At 41.9% G+C, this 14,155-nt stretch overlaps 1 long non-coding RNA gene across 1 annotated transcript in view; it reads left to right on the forward strand.

Annotated features, from left to right (window-relative positions):
• The first annotated feature begins 3,775 nt into the window (after nt 1-3,775).
• LOC308476793 overlaps nt 3,776-14,155 on the forward strand; it is a 35,795-nt gene continuing 25,415 nt past the window's right edge. The window contains exon 1 of the long non-coding RNA XR_013986101.1: nt 3,776-3,973. This is a non-coding gene — a long non-coding RNA (uncharacterized lncRNA). The remainder of the gene's footprint in view (nt 3,974-14,155) is intronic.

Raw genomic sequence — 14,155 nt, forward strand, 5'->3', positions numbered from 1 at the left:
GGAGTAATCTATACTGGTCACAGCAGTATTTATTCTCAAGTACACACATGCAGAGGACTGCACTGTAAGATTTAAAAATCCAAAGGCCCGGCTCCTGCAATGCACAATGAAGTCTTCTGGGCAACTCTGCTTATTTGCTATTCAGATAAAAGGGAACAGGTTTTTATTATTGTTTTAATTCCACTGAGAAGCTTAGAGAAAATATTAAATGGGCTCTACAGTATAATTATATCTGCCTGCTTGCAATCAATTCCTTCTGCCCTCCGTAGTTCACTGGCTTGCGTCTCTGCTCTCCTGTCTTAAAACCTGTTTGATAACAGAGTGACTCCCCTGGACACAGTGGAAATGACTTCTGATTTACTAGGGGAATCAACAACAGGAGCCTTAGGCTCAAAGCTTAAAATGACGTCTTATGAAAATGAAATCTCAACAGAGGTTTCCTCCTGTGCACAGCTGGCAGGAAGGGAAACCAATATTCTCAAATGTTGGGGTTAGTAATAATGAGAACATGAAGTCTTTTGTTTGCTGTTATGATATGTCAGGCTGTTTTATAGCACAGATGTAAATAGATACTGCAATCTACTACCTTAGTCTAGAGCAGTGGTTCTCAGATGTTTTTCTCTGGGTCAAACTTTTGGAATAAAAATTTGCTCACACCAAATTTTTTTATTGTTAAGAAACACATTGGAAAACAAAAAGAAACAACTTCTAGCAGTGCTTGATTTATAACATAGAACACTACTACTTTATGTTAGGTCTAATTTGAGACAAAAAACCCTCTCATCTCCTCATCAGCACAAAGAAGCCTTTCTTTTTTGGTCTTTCATATTTATCTGTGTTCACAACAATATGTTGTGGATAACTGTAGAAGGCTAGCCAATGCTCTTGAAGCGACATAGTCCTATGTTTCATTTTCAAGGTGCAATCAATTGAAATGCAGGCCATTTACTTCTCTTCATTCAATGCCAATCCTGCACAGCAGCAATTCGCGAAGGGGTCTCTAACCCAGTGGAAATTTTCTGTAGACAACAGTCGGAAATAATGATCAATCTTTTCTACCAGAGCTGCAAGATGTTCCTGAATGAGGAGGCCATACAATTCCTTGCTCATCTTAAAACTTTTTACCAGTGGAAACATTTCCATGCTATGTTGCACCAGTCTTTCTGCACCGGAGCTGAAGCTCTTTTTCAAATGCAGAATTTGTCTGTAGCTGTGAGGATATTGTCATCATGGCCTTACATACTGGCATTGAGCTCATTCAACCAGGTAAAGATAATGGCCAAATGTGCCCAGTCTGCCCACCAGCATTGTCTTCCTCTTCTAACCCAGACTGCAGTGAAGGCAGCAAATAAGGTGTACTTTGCTGCCTCCATTGCATTTTCATTGTGCTGTGTGGACGAGCTTTTCAAGGTAGTGTGGAAACTTTGGTGAAAAAGGGCATTGGGTTTGATCCTTAGTCAAAAACTTGGGGAACAATTCGTACCCCATTAAAGGGGTCCAAGGGTTGGGTTCTGTTTAAGAGCCTGGGCGTAGACTGGCGGGCCATAGAACATCCCTGAATGGCATCTTGGCATAATTTCCCCATTAGATCTGCATCAGTGTGTGTGTGTGTTCCTTTTACTAGGATTGACCGTGATGGTGATATCAACCAGCAATCGGCTTGGCTGATACAGGACACACCTATGCCAAATCTGGTTTACGTCTATAATCAAAAAGTTGTGGCCATTTTGATCCCAAGCTGCTGTGTCTTTCTTACTACATCTAAAATGTTAAGTTTCCCCACTTGTTAATCATTGGTCCACTGTGCTGTAGTCCGCAGTTCAAGGACTGCCTGTTATTCAGGATTGTCTCATTCTATTCTTTTTATTATTGAGCCACATGGCTGGTTTGGTTTTAAAAGGGGGGGGGGAGGGAAACATTACCCACATCTTATGCAATTATTTAATTTGCATGAAACGGGGAGATAAATTATTTTTCCTTTATACAGATAATAACTAGGATTGTCTTTTATGCTTCACATCCCTTGGCAATTTCAAAAACTAGAACTCCTCCCTGCCCCCTGTTCATTTTGTTGTTGTTCTTGAAAACTAAAATAAAAGCAAATAAGCATCCTGGTGTGTGTTTAAGCAGTAATGCCAAACTGGCAAGTACAACATGGAAGTTATTATATCTCCAGGGATTCCTAGGTTTTAATATCCAGATTGAATGTTTAAGTTTTGGGGATATACAATCTCCAACTGAGTCATGGAAACAAAAGTTCCTAGAATATGACAACTTGCAAATAGCAACCTTGCATTCTCTCCTCCCTCCCCTCCCTCCCTTATATGATATTCAAATAGCTTCGGGAAAATGGTTAGCCACAACCATTTTTTATAGTTCGTTCAACTGCCCTAAGTAAGTGGATGCTCTGAGTAAGCTGGCCAAGAGGAAAACCTTACACAGTACCATAAGTACAGAAGGTGTGGATTTCACTTAAAAATAGATATTTATTTAAAGCATTTTTATGTTGCGCGCGCGCGCGCACACACACACACACACACACACACACTCCTCCCAGAGCAGCTTGCAGTATCACTGACAAGATGGTCTCAGAGTCTGCCTTACAATCCAAAAGACATGACACAAAAGGAAAAGGAACTGGGAGAGGGGGGAGGGAAGCGAACTCATGCACTTAGTTTCTTAGCTGTAGAATTTTTGCAATAACCAGCAGGAAGGGAAACCTTTCAAGGAGGGGTGAAGCCAGAAGTTGCTTGTTTTCTTTTTGAATTTTAACAGAGCTGATGGTAAGAAGCAGTCTTAGGATGCTGTGGTGGTGTTTAGTGTCTGGGATGCTCAGGCTGTACAGTATGGTATTTGCCTGCATTCCTACTTACTTCCTGCTTGCTGGGAATTTGTAAAAAGCAATGAATACATTATTAACATACAAATGTATGTCATGTTATGGGGAAATTGCAAAATTTCACGGGGACCTGAAAAAAATCCACAGATGAATGGGAAAACAAGGTGAGCTGCACTTAAGATTGGAAAAGTGAGAAACTGAAATAGACACTCTGTATCCTTATTTATGAAGGGACATGGGTGGCGCTGTGGGTTAAACCACAGAGCCTAGGACTTGCCGATCAGAAGGTCGGCGGTTTGAATCCCTGCGATGGGGTGAGCTCCTGTTGCTCGGTCCCTGCTCCTGCCAACCTAGCAGTTCGAAAGCATGTCAAAGTGCAAGTAGATAAATAGGTACCGCTCCGGCGGGAAGGTAAACGGTGTTTCCGTGCGCTGCTCTGGTTCGCCAGAAGCGGCTTAGTCATGCTGGCCACATGACCCGGAAGCTGTACGCCGGCTCCCTTGGCCAATAAAGTGAGATGAGCGCCACAACCCCAGAGTCGGCCACTACTGGACCTAATGGTCAGGGGTCCCTTTACCTTACTTTATCCTTATGTATAAGTGGCCACCTAGGTGGAAAGTAAGAAACAGAAAAAGATACTGTAGAAAAGCAGAATGCTTCAGAGAAAACCTGAATAAATATCAATGGAAGGCATTGATATGAATAGCTCAGTTGGAGCTGGTATCTCCAGCACTAACCTCATTATACCCTTGTTCAGTGTGGGAAGTTTGCACCTTTGATGGTTCCCCTTTGAAGCCCTTTGATTGACAGCCACCACACTGAATTATATAAGGTGGACATTCAACAGATTTGAATCCATAGATTATCGTTCACCTCTAGGAGGAGAAGCAATAAGATAGCAGGGGTTGTAAACAGCAAACATCCATGAGGTATCAACACACTACAGTAGACTTTGATCTCCAGTCTATTATATCTTTGCCTTCCTGCTTCTCCAGTGTGAACTTGGCAGGCGAGGTTTTCAGGATGTGAAATATTATCCCAAATTAGTTCTAACTTTTATAAAAGAGAGCGGGTTTGTCTTTCCAAAGATCTTTATCCAGATTCATTTTCCTACGTGAAATTCATTTCAGAAAGGTGAGTGCAAAACTGCAAATTCCTTAAGGAATTTTCCTATTTTGAAAATAAACAGTTTTTTGCTGTGTCTAAAAAAAAAAAAGAGGAGGAAGGAATTTACATGAAGTACAGCTTGAACTGACAGAGATTGAAGAGCACTTCAATAAGGGTAGCAAAGTTACAGCCGTTGAATAATACTTTATATGAGGATGCCTGCTGAGTTGTACAGCTATCTGCTCCGCCAGTGGTAAAGAAGATAATTATTTCAGGATGTTCTGGCAAGCCGTTGGGCAATTATTGTTTGCATTGCATTGCTGTGCTCTGCTGTGCAGTCTAGCCCAGCTAGTACAAGAGACTGCACTGAAATCCTGTATGAGGATGCAACAAGTGACATTAATATTAACATATCAGGCTAAGAGCAGAAGAAAAGCTGCAAATTACCCAGGAAGCTCAAGAAATCTAAGACATTTGGCCATTGCCTTGCCAGGGTGATCTGATGCTACTGTCTACTCTGCATTTACAATCTAATACCTGTGCTAAATTTTAAAAAATACTGTCATATTAGTGAACTGTAGCATTAAAGGGCTCCCTTTGAGAGGAAGGGTGGGATAGACATTTAATAAATAAATATGTTTAATAAGTAAGTAAATCAGTCAGTCAGGTAAAACTTTTAACTTTTGGGGAAAATATAATATATCAGTAATGCATGGTGTGCTTCTAGTTGTCTACTGAAAAAAAATATAAGCAAGGTGAGCAACTGATGGCTAATAGGCTACATGAAGGCAGGAAATGTAAAGCAACCGATTAATGAACCATGAGACAAATGAAAGTGTAAGGGTGCAATCCTATATGCACTTTCACCTGGGAGCAGTAGCAATTGCCGAGCCAATGGCACTTAGCTGACCTGCCATTGCCTGCATTGCTGCTGCTTTCCAGGAGCTGGTGTGTGTGTGTGTGTGTCTGTGTGCGCGCAGATAGGCCATGGTGAGGTCAGCACAGTGCAAATGGGCAGCTGGTAATTATGGACTGGCTCTGCTGATGCATTTGCACTGTGCCAACCTCAACATCACCTTGCCCACCCTCCCATACTTCCTGCTAAGCAGCAGTGATGTGGTCAATGGGTGATCAGATAACTGCATCCACCACAACCCACTAACCTGGGAGTACTAGTGAATTCAGTGAGGTTTGTTTTGGGGGTAGATGTGCATTAGGATTGCAATGTGAGCCACTACCTTTCTTACTGCAACAATATAGGTCCTGAAGGCTTAAGTCTCATCTGCCATGGCATCTACATCCATTGCCAGGCTGGCAGAGAGCTGGATCAATCCCTTCCACTCATTATGTGCTAAAAATAATTCAAATGGAAGCACATAGAGGAGAAAACAACACACTTGCAGATGTGCTGATATCTGGAGCCATTCTGCATTATGGATGGTTTGGGGAGTAATAGCTTTGTCCTCCTGGGTAGAAATATTTGGAGATATATTAAAAACATCATATTTGCAGTCTACTCAGATGGATCACAGTGGGCATGTCAAGGAAACGATGCCTTGGCTGGAGCTGAAAGTGGAGAGTGTCACCTTGTGGTGAGATGCCCGAGTACTACAGATAGATGGAGCTCACCCATCTCACCTGGTAGATGTGGTGAATTGAAGTTCCCCTTGCATGTTACTCTGGATGGGCAAAAAGAAGCTACCTGAACATCTGAAGTTTGATGGTCATCTGTCACGGATGCCTTAGTTGTGATTGCTGGACTAGATGACTTTTGGGGTCTCTTCCAACTCTACAGTTCTGTGAGTCTATGATCGAGCCTCAGTTTATATGCACCCAGGGCAACTGTGTCTGTGTTCTGTCCGCAAGCAGGCAGGCAGAGGGAACTGCCAATTTTACGTCAATACAATTTGCTAAGCATTTTCAGCTGCCATTGACTGATGGAAAGCAACTAAAAGCATTCAATATTGCAGAGGCCAGTGCCTGAGAGTGACTTAAGAAACAAGTCTTCAGATTGTTATTTTTCTAATGGAGCTCAACTTAGAAAACTAATTGATCACCAAGCCCACAGTCCCTAGTTTGTTCAGACAGTGTACATACTTTCGTAATGGGGAAAACATCTCTGGAAAATGCAGCGGGTGGGGGATATTGTGTGAAAACTAGCTTGTGAAATATCCCAAAGGAGTTTTAAGCCCTGTTTTTGGTGATTGTCGACAGGAGTGAAGGAGGATTGATTTTGCCTTCCATCTTTCTCTGCAGGAAATTTATTTAGTGATTACTTATTTATTTAAAATCATTTGCATCCTACTCATCCTCCCTAAGGAGGTTTGAGTGGTGCACGCTGAAAACAGTTCAGTAATATCAACAAACAATAACAAAACTTGCAGCAGCCAAAATATCTAGGAAGGTTCAAAGACCTGAATAAAAAGAAAAGTTTTGACTGCCCTGAGTAGAAGCAGTGCCCAGAGGAAAGCACTTCCAGAGGTGATGGGCTGACAAAGAAAATGTCCTCATGGGTTGTTGCAAATTCCTGAAGCAACAGGAAGATGGACCTCTGTGGACTATCTTGGTTCTTGAGCAGCATTATATGGAGGAAGTCAGTCCAGGTAAAGTGACTGGAAGCCATTTTAGAGTAAAACTCGCTCTCTGAATTGCACTCAGAAATTAATAGACAGCCTGTGCAGTTGTTCTTGATTGGTCTACCACCAAAGTGATATCACTTTCAGTTTCATGACAAAGCTAGAAACCAGATGAAATAGTTGCCCCACCGCTCTGAGTGGCTTCCAGCACATACAAAAATCTAACAAAACATTAAAATTTAAAAAGCTTCCATATAAAGGACTGCCTTCAGATGTCTTCTAAAGTTGGCTCTAATGACTTACTAAAAAAATAAGAAAGGCAGCCATGAATCTGAGCCCCCTACTTGCTCTAGGCCTGGTACAATAGTATCTCCTCTAATCCCCTCTGGGTGGCCCTGCCCCTTTTAACACCAGGTAAGCATTGAAACACTTGGATTTAGTTTCAGTTTGTTAGCCCTCATCCAATCCCTTACTGAAATCAAGCACTGGTCTAGGACATCTACAGCCTCCTTGATATGGTTAGAAAGGGAGAGAGACTGCAGTACTCCAAAATCCTAGACAACCTCTCCCAGCAGTTTTATACAGATGTTAAAAGGGGAGGGGCAGAATAGAAACCTGAGGAACCTATAAGCCATGGATATGAACCAAAGTCCCCTAGAACCTTCACCTGGAAATGTCCTCTCATGAAGGACCAGAACTACTGTGAAGTTGTCCCGCCAAAGTTCAACCCTGAGAGATTATCGAGAAGGATATTGTACTCAATGGTATCAAACACCCCTAACAGATCTGGCAGAATCAAGAGGGATACACTCCCCCTGTGGAATTCTAAGTGAAGGTCTTCCACCAAGGTAATCATGACAATTTCAGTATCATGAGCAGATTGGAAACCATACTGAAATACATCTCGGACAACAGACACAAATGCTCCCAAAATTTATTTTCAAGAGTTGCCAAGCCAATAATGCTTTAATAATGTTGGCTCCACTGAGGGATTAAAAAAACAAACAACACAGGTCAGAGGAGACAACACAGCTGTCCAAGGTGGAACAAATCCAAACAATTTTATCTACAAAGTGTCTTGGAAATATACGACTGTAGGTTGTCCCTGGGGAATTGAGATCTAGTGTGGTGTAGTGGTTAGAGTGTTGTACTAGGACCTGCAAGATCAGGGTTCAAATCCCTATTCAGCCTTGAAGTTCACTGGGTAACCTTGGATGAGTCACTACCCCTCAGCCAAACCTACCTTACAGGGTTGTTGTGAAGATCAAATGAGAAGGGGGAGAATCATGTAACTCTCTGGAGATCCTTGGAGAAAAAGTGGGATATAAAAGCAATCCAATCAATCAATCAATCAATCAATCAATAATATTGCCTCCATGGAGACCTTCAAACACCTGAAACAGCTCACCTAATGCCTCTGCACAGATGCAATGGTGTTAAAGAAGAACAATCTATTTGTCAACTTGGAGTACCTGGGGACCTAGAGGAGCTCTAGTTCATGTTCAATGAGACTTATGGTGAGTTTCCTATCACAGTCACTCTACTCATTGTTGTTATATTTTTGGTGTTTCTTTTGCAATGGTAGGACAAAGAGCACAGGGAAGCAGGGATGCTGCGGATGTAAAAAGATAGTCACACACAAACATTTCAGCCCAGCAACGTGTAGATTAATGGATGGTTTGGCCTTAGTATGAATGAGCAAAGGGGCAAGATCCAGTTCCTCAGTTCAAGCCTGAGTAAGTCAGGATTTCTCTTGCAGACAGTTTCAGGCATATTGAGCCGCAGCATAACAAAATGACTGAAGCTGATTTAGGACTAACGTTTCACTGGAACGGCTTGCCAGCTGAAGTGTACCAGGTAACTGAGCATATGTAATCTGCAAACAAGCATAACTGGCTGGACTTTGCTTTTTGCTGTATAAATATTACTAGATTGTCTGTGAGAAAGACTTGCCTAGCAAAAATAAACAGAGCTTCAGGTCTAGTGGCATTTTAATGACGATAAATAGGAGCACGTTTTTGTCTCAGTGGCATGAGAAAATGGAGAGCCGTTCTATCCCTGCTCGGAGATCATTCTTATCCCTCTGTGCCAGTTCCGCGTTGTCACCTCAGCTATTTCGTCCCCCAAGCTTTCATTTTAAGATTATTAGTTTACCTGTCTAAACAGGTAGAGACTGAATGCAGTCTTTAAGTACTGCATGTTCCTTCTGAGTGCCATTTTGCACAACATGGAACCAGAGGGGGAACACAGAGTACCGTACTGCAAGGAGAATGTCAGGCTGTCAGAATACTGTGTGATGCATGAAGGTCTAAGAGGTGGAAAATTGAGATCACTGTTCAAACAATATATCTTTAATCTATTGTCTAAGACAGGTGACAAAATGGCTCCTTGATCCAGACACCTTTGATATGTGTTACAGTGGTACCTCGGGTTACAGACACTTCAGGTTACAGACTCTGCTAACCCAGAAATAGTACCTCAGGTTAAGAACTTTGCTTCAGTAAAGATGGTAAACACCATCTTGCTTCTCAAGCAGTAATTTCCAAGGTGCTTGACCTGACAATGCATGCTGGTATTCTCTAATTAAGGGCTATGTTCCCTTCTGGGTAGCCTTCCAAGGACCACATGCCAGTAGGGGTGGAGCCAGAGGCAAAAAGGGGTGGAGCAACAAATATATAAGCTTCACCCTTGTACAGTAGGTTAATTACTACACATAATCACACACCCCTCTCCATCTTCCATCCAGGCATGTAAGGGGAAACACACTCACATACACTCCAAACATTTCTCTGATAAAAATAGGGACGTCCCAATGAAAAGCGGGTCATTCTGAGATTAAATCAGGAACCGGGGCAGCTTCTGTAAATCCAGGACTTGGAGGGTCTGCTCTCAGGGTGTGACATAGGGCAAGGGAAAGGTGTGGTCTGGGGACAATTCTGAGTACCAGATAGAGGGCAAGTAGGGCTGCATTTGCCCCCCAGATTCAAGGTTCCTTATCTGTGCCCTAATGAGATGAAACGAGAGGCCACAATTTAATTTTGATGAAATCCCTAGCATTCTCTGGAACAAGTATGCCTTTTTTATGTGGCTAGGCTCACCAGGATCCAGATTAACAATATTCCCAAATTCTTATTTCAGTTTAATTTAAATGTAATGGTTTCCCTGCTCCTCAAGGAGGTGGCCAAAATTGCTTCGGGGTTGAGGTGCAATGTGTGGCAGCTGTAAGGGTTCAAAGTCACTTTCCATGTGATTCGGCCTAGTAGACCGGAGACTCTGCATGGATGTAACAGCCTTAAATGATTAGGACCCATTTGCTCCCATTAGGCTTGGTGGGACATTTCTGAATATGAGTGACCCTTGGTGCTTAGAAAAGAGGCTATTTTAGGTGAGCTGGGCTGGGCAAAGGTCATCAGCTATTCCTGATTTTCTTGGCCAAGTGCACTGCAATTTGATCAACCAAAACAGATTCAAGGGACTCAGCTAGACTGGTAAAGAAAAAGCATTTTATGTGTTGCATATGTGATACAACACTGTGACACCATATGGTGCTGCGGAGTCCCGTCTTTCACTACCAGACTTCCCTCTATGAGTTTACAACATGTTTAACTGAGTCACTTCTTTGACACATCTAGATCCAGCCAAGGACTGAGAATAAAATTCCTGTCTCTTTAAATATCCAGTTACAGGTAGGTAGCCGTGTTGGTCTGCTGTAGTCGAAACAAAATATAAAAATTCCTTCAGATACACACTGAAGAGGTGGGCATGCACACAAAAGCTCATACCAATAACAAACTTAGTTGGTCTCTAAGGTGCTACTGGAAGGAATTTTTTCATTTTGTTTTAAATATCCAGTTTACCAGTTGCAACGGTCCCGCTTTATATCACACAACAGCCTACCTGTTTCAAGCATTCACAATGCACGGAGTTTGTCCATGGTTCTTGTCTATCAGGAGTAGAATGGAAATTTCTCCCAGATCTTCCTTTTTTTGCTTCCACCTTCCTGAGTTGTTGAAAGGTGCCACTGGCTCAACCTCCCAGGTATTCCTACCTGCTGCACATGCCATGCAGTATATGTGGAAGTTTTGCCTTCTAGTACCAGCCTCTAGTACTACTTTTTAAAAATTAAAATTGGTGGAACCTTGCTTTCACAATCAATGGGGCTGGATTCTCAGAAATGCTGGAACTTTCACCGGCAGTTTCTTCACCCCTTTTTGTGGAAGACTGGAAGCATTAAAAAAAATCATTCACAAGAACAGTGTGTACTTCATTCTGCAACACTGATCAGTCAGAATCACTTAGCAGCTTTCAGCCGGCTTTATCGCAACAATAATGTCGCCAACCAGACTTTGATATGACGAGAATAGGAAAGCTGACAGGTTTCCTGATTGATCCCTCCATCCCGGATGCAGATGCCATTCCAGTGACTTATCAGTTAAGCAAATAAATACAGCATTAGTTCAAGTACATTTAGCATTAAAATAAACACACTGTGAAAGGTGACCACCTGGTTGCTGTATTTCATATTCACTGAAATAGATAAACTGTACAATTCACTGGCAAGCCAGCCAAGAGATTGATGGCAAGTTACTGTATCACCTGAATGCATCAAGTGCACACGCCGTGCCATATATATATATTTTTACCTCCATTTGTTTTCAGTGTTGAAAACTCTCTCTGCTTGCATCTATATATTTGCAAAGGCAGCTTTTTACTTCTGGGTACCCCTGAGGTTGGCTTTGTTGATTGACGTACAATGAGCAGGCTAGAGAGCCAATTCTTCAACGGTAAGCATTCTGCCAAACAACGGAGCATCGAACGTGCTCCTGTGCCTCCAGACACCTCTCACATATAGCAGAGTTATGAGCAACAGAACACCTTCTCACTTAAGCAATCTGTGCTACCGTTTCTGACGCCCTTGTGAGAGGGGGGTGGGAAAGGGAATGCTGCAAGCAAGAGCAAGCTCTAGCCTCCCTGCGGCTTCTTTCTGTGCATACGTGTGCTTGTGTGTGTGTGTGTTCACGCATCTCTGTGAGAGGCAAGAGAGGGGCACCTGCCAACTCACCGTGAGAGAGACGGAGAACTTGGAAGAGGATTTCACAACATAATTCATCAGAGATACGATCTGTGTTTGTGCATTTTTAGGGCCTTTATTAATTCCCCATGTCTTATCTTGCTTGTGTCTTGCAGGAAATGATCCTTATATGGCACAGATGTTGACTACCTTTGTCAGGGGAAGCTGGTGCTTTGCAAGTTAGCTACTGAGTTAGCCCGAACTGGATGAATCAGGCAGCAATATGTATCCTTTAAAAACCCAAAGCAAGCTCAGGAAGCTGTGAGTTTGAGCAGAGTAGCAATGGGAAAAATCTGACAATTTTGGTTTCTTTCTGTTTCTAATTTTTCCAATCTTAATTTAAACTTTTCCACATTAGGTTACTTTAAAAAAAACCAAAACCCTCTTCTTGGAAGGACCCATTATTACAAACAAGGGAAGATTGACTGTTAAAACTAACAGACTTAGCTGAGATAGCAAAATTGGCATGCTTACTTAGAGAAAAGTCATTGTTAACATCTCATAGACTTTTTGCGTGAAAAAGGAAAAGAAATAATGAAATTTGGATTTGAGGGTTGAAGATGTTTATAGAAAGTGGCAATGTTGGGTGTTATATTAGATTGGATGAAGTGAATATTGTTTCTATATAGTGAACAAATGAAGAACCAGAAGTTCTTTAAAAATAAAACAGAATAAAATAATCCTCTTGAAAAAAAACCATTAGCATCTTAGTGTCATCTTTTCTTACTGTTTATATTTTTGTATGCAATTTTGCCTGATACAGTTTTGCAAAACAGTTTCTTCTAGTGTAGGGGTGAGAACCTCTGGCTCACAGGAGGCCATTTCCCACAAGTTCCGGTGGTATGCAAAGATATTTCCTCAAACTAAGCCCATCTATGCTATACCTGAAGGTTGGACTGAACTCACCATACATGAGCTGATGGACGGTGTATTCAATCCTGCTTGGCTGCTACCTTCCCCCATCCCTACCCTGACACAGGCCAACTTTGACAGTTAGGTAGGAAAACCCACCTGCCAATCACATGATACCATTATATCAGATGATTGACAGGTGGGTGGTCTTACGCACCTGCCAGACTTGGCCTATGGCGTGGTGGGAGATCTGGCTATGCAGGCTGAAAAGTTTCCTCACTCCTGCTCTAGTATAATGAATTTTTGTATGTTATGTTTACTAATACATTAATTTCTATGCCCACTTCACCCTTTCATGTATGCATTTTTGTACAAATTGCTTGGCAGAAGGAAGGACTGCATAGCAAAATTAGGAGTGTGAATTTTGAAGAATGGCTGTGTTTTAGTTTGTGTATTGATTTGAAAGGAGCAAATTATGAAGGTTTACTTTTAATTTGTGAACTGAATCAAATTTCTCCCCATCCCTAATTCAGAGGAGATCTCTTTGGCAGTTTTTATCATCTTTCTCAGCTTATTTTTCCTTTTATGAATAGAAAAGTGCCAAGGGGCGGGGGGGGAGGCATGTTTTGAGCAGAAACATGATAAGAGACAGCCCCTTTCCTCCACCATTTCCCACTTAAACTCACAGCTCTCTGAGGCTGTTTTTGGTACTAAAAAAATAAGAGGGGAAGTTAGTCACCTCTAACCTCTGTTTGCTGAGGCTATTTCTACCTAGAATTAGACTTTATATGGTTGTATGCTATACTACCTTTTTTCTTGGATACTATTGAAAAGTAGCTATTTAATGATATATGACTATTGCAAACATTGACATGATTTTTGATGCTCATATAGAATTTGAAATCAGGGTCTGGTTCTCTGTCAAAGTAATTAAATAATCTGTTTTCAATGACACATTAATGCTCCATTAAAGGCTATTGCATATGTCTGAATTATTTTTATTGCTTATACTGTACAGAATTTGAAATCTAGGTTCTCTGTCACTGTTTGATTCGCTGTGCACTTTAGTGACACATGTAAAGAAAAAGGACTGAAATACCTCTGTGGATCAGATCTGACCACTGCACACACCAAATTTCAGTCAATAGCATCACACGGGGAAGAATCTGTATAAAGGCTAAACACGCAGCATACACTGACTATTGATAGGCCACTCTGAGACTAGCATAGGGATCTGCTATTTGGGGGGGGGGGAAACCTAGCCTAAGCCCCCTTGAGATTCTGGAACAAGCTTTATTGTCCTTTGAATCTTGCGCTTCTCTCTAGAGTGAAGCCACAATGGCATAATTCCACAGCATGTGGGAAACATTAGCCTGTGAAGTCTCACATTGTCAGCATAAAGGGTACAGAGCCATCTTCGCCCTCATCCCATGAGATGTGCTGGGATCTTGTACATCTGCTGCCATAAGAACTAAGACACATAAGAACTAGAATCCAGAATCCTGTTCTCACAGTGGCCACAAGGAGGACCTGAGGGGAACAGCTTTCTCTTCGCTTTTTGTTTCTAGCAACTGGGTATTCAGAGACATAACCACCTCTTACTGTGGAGGCAGAAAAGAGCCATCATGGTTAGTATTATGAGGGAGGGTGAAAAAAATCATCTCCCTATCTGCTTTCTCCACACCATGTATAATTCTATACACCTCTATC

The sequence above is a fragment of the Podarcis pityusensis genome, assembly GCF_964106645.2.
Source record: "Podarcis pityusensis genome assembly, chromosome: 5".
Classification (NCBI taxonomy): domain Eukaryota; kingdom Metazoa; phylum Chordata; class Lepidosauria; order Squamata; family Lacertidae; genus Podarcis; species Podarcis pityusensis.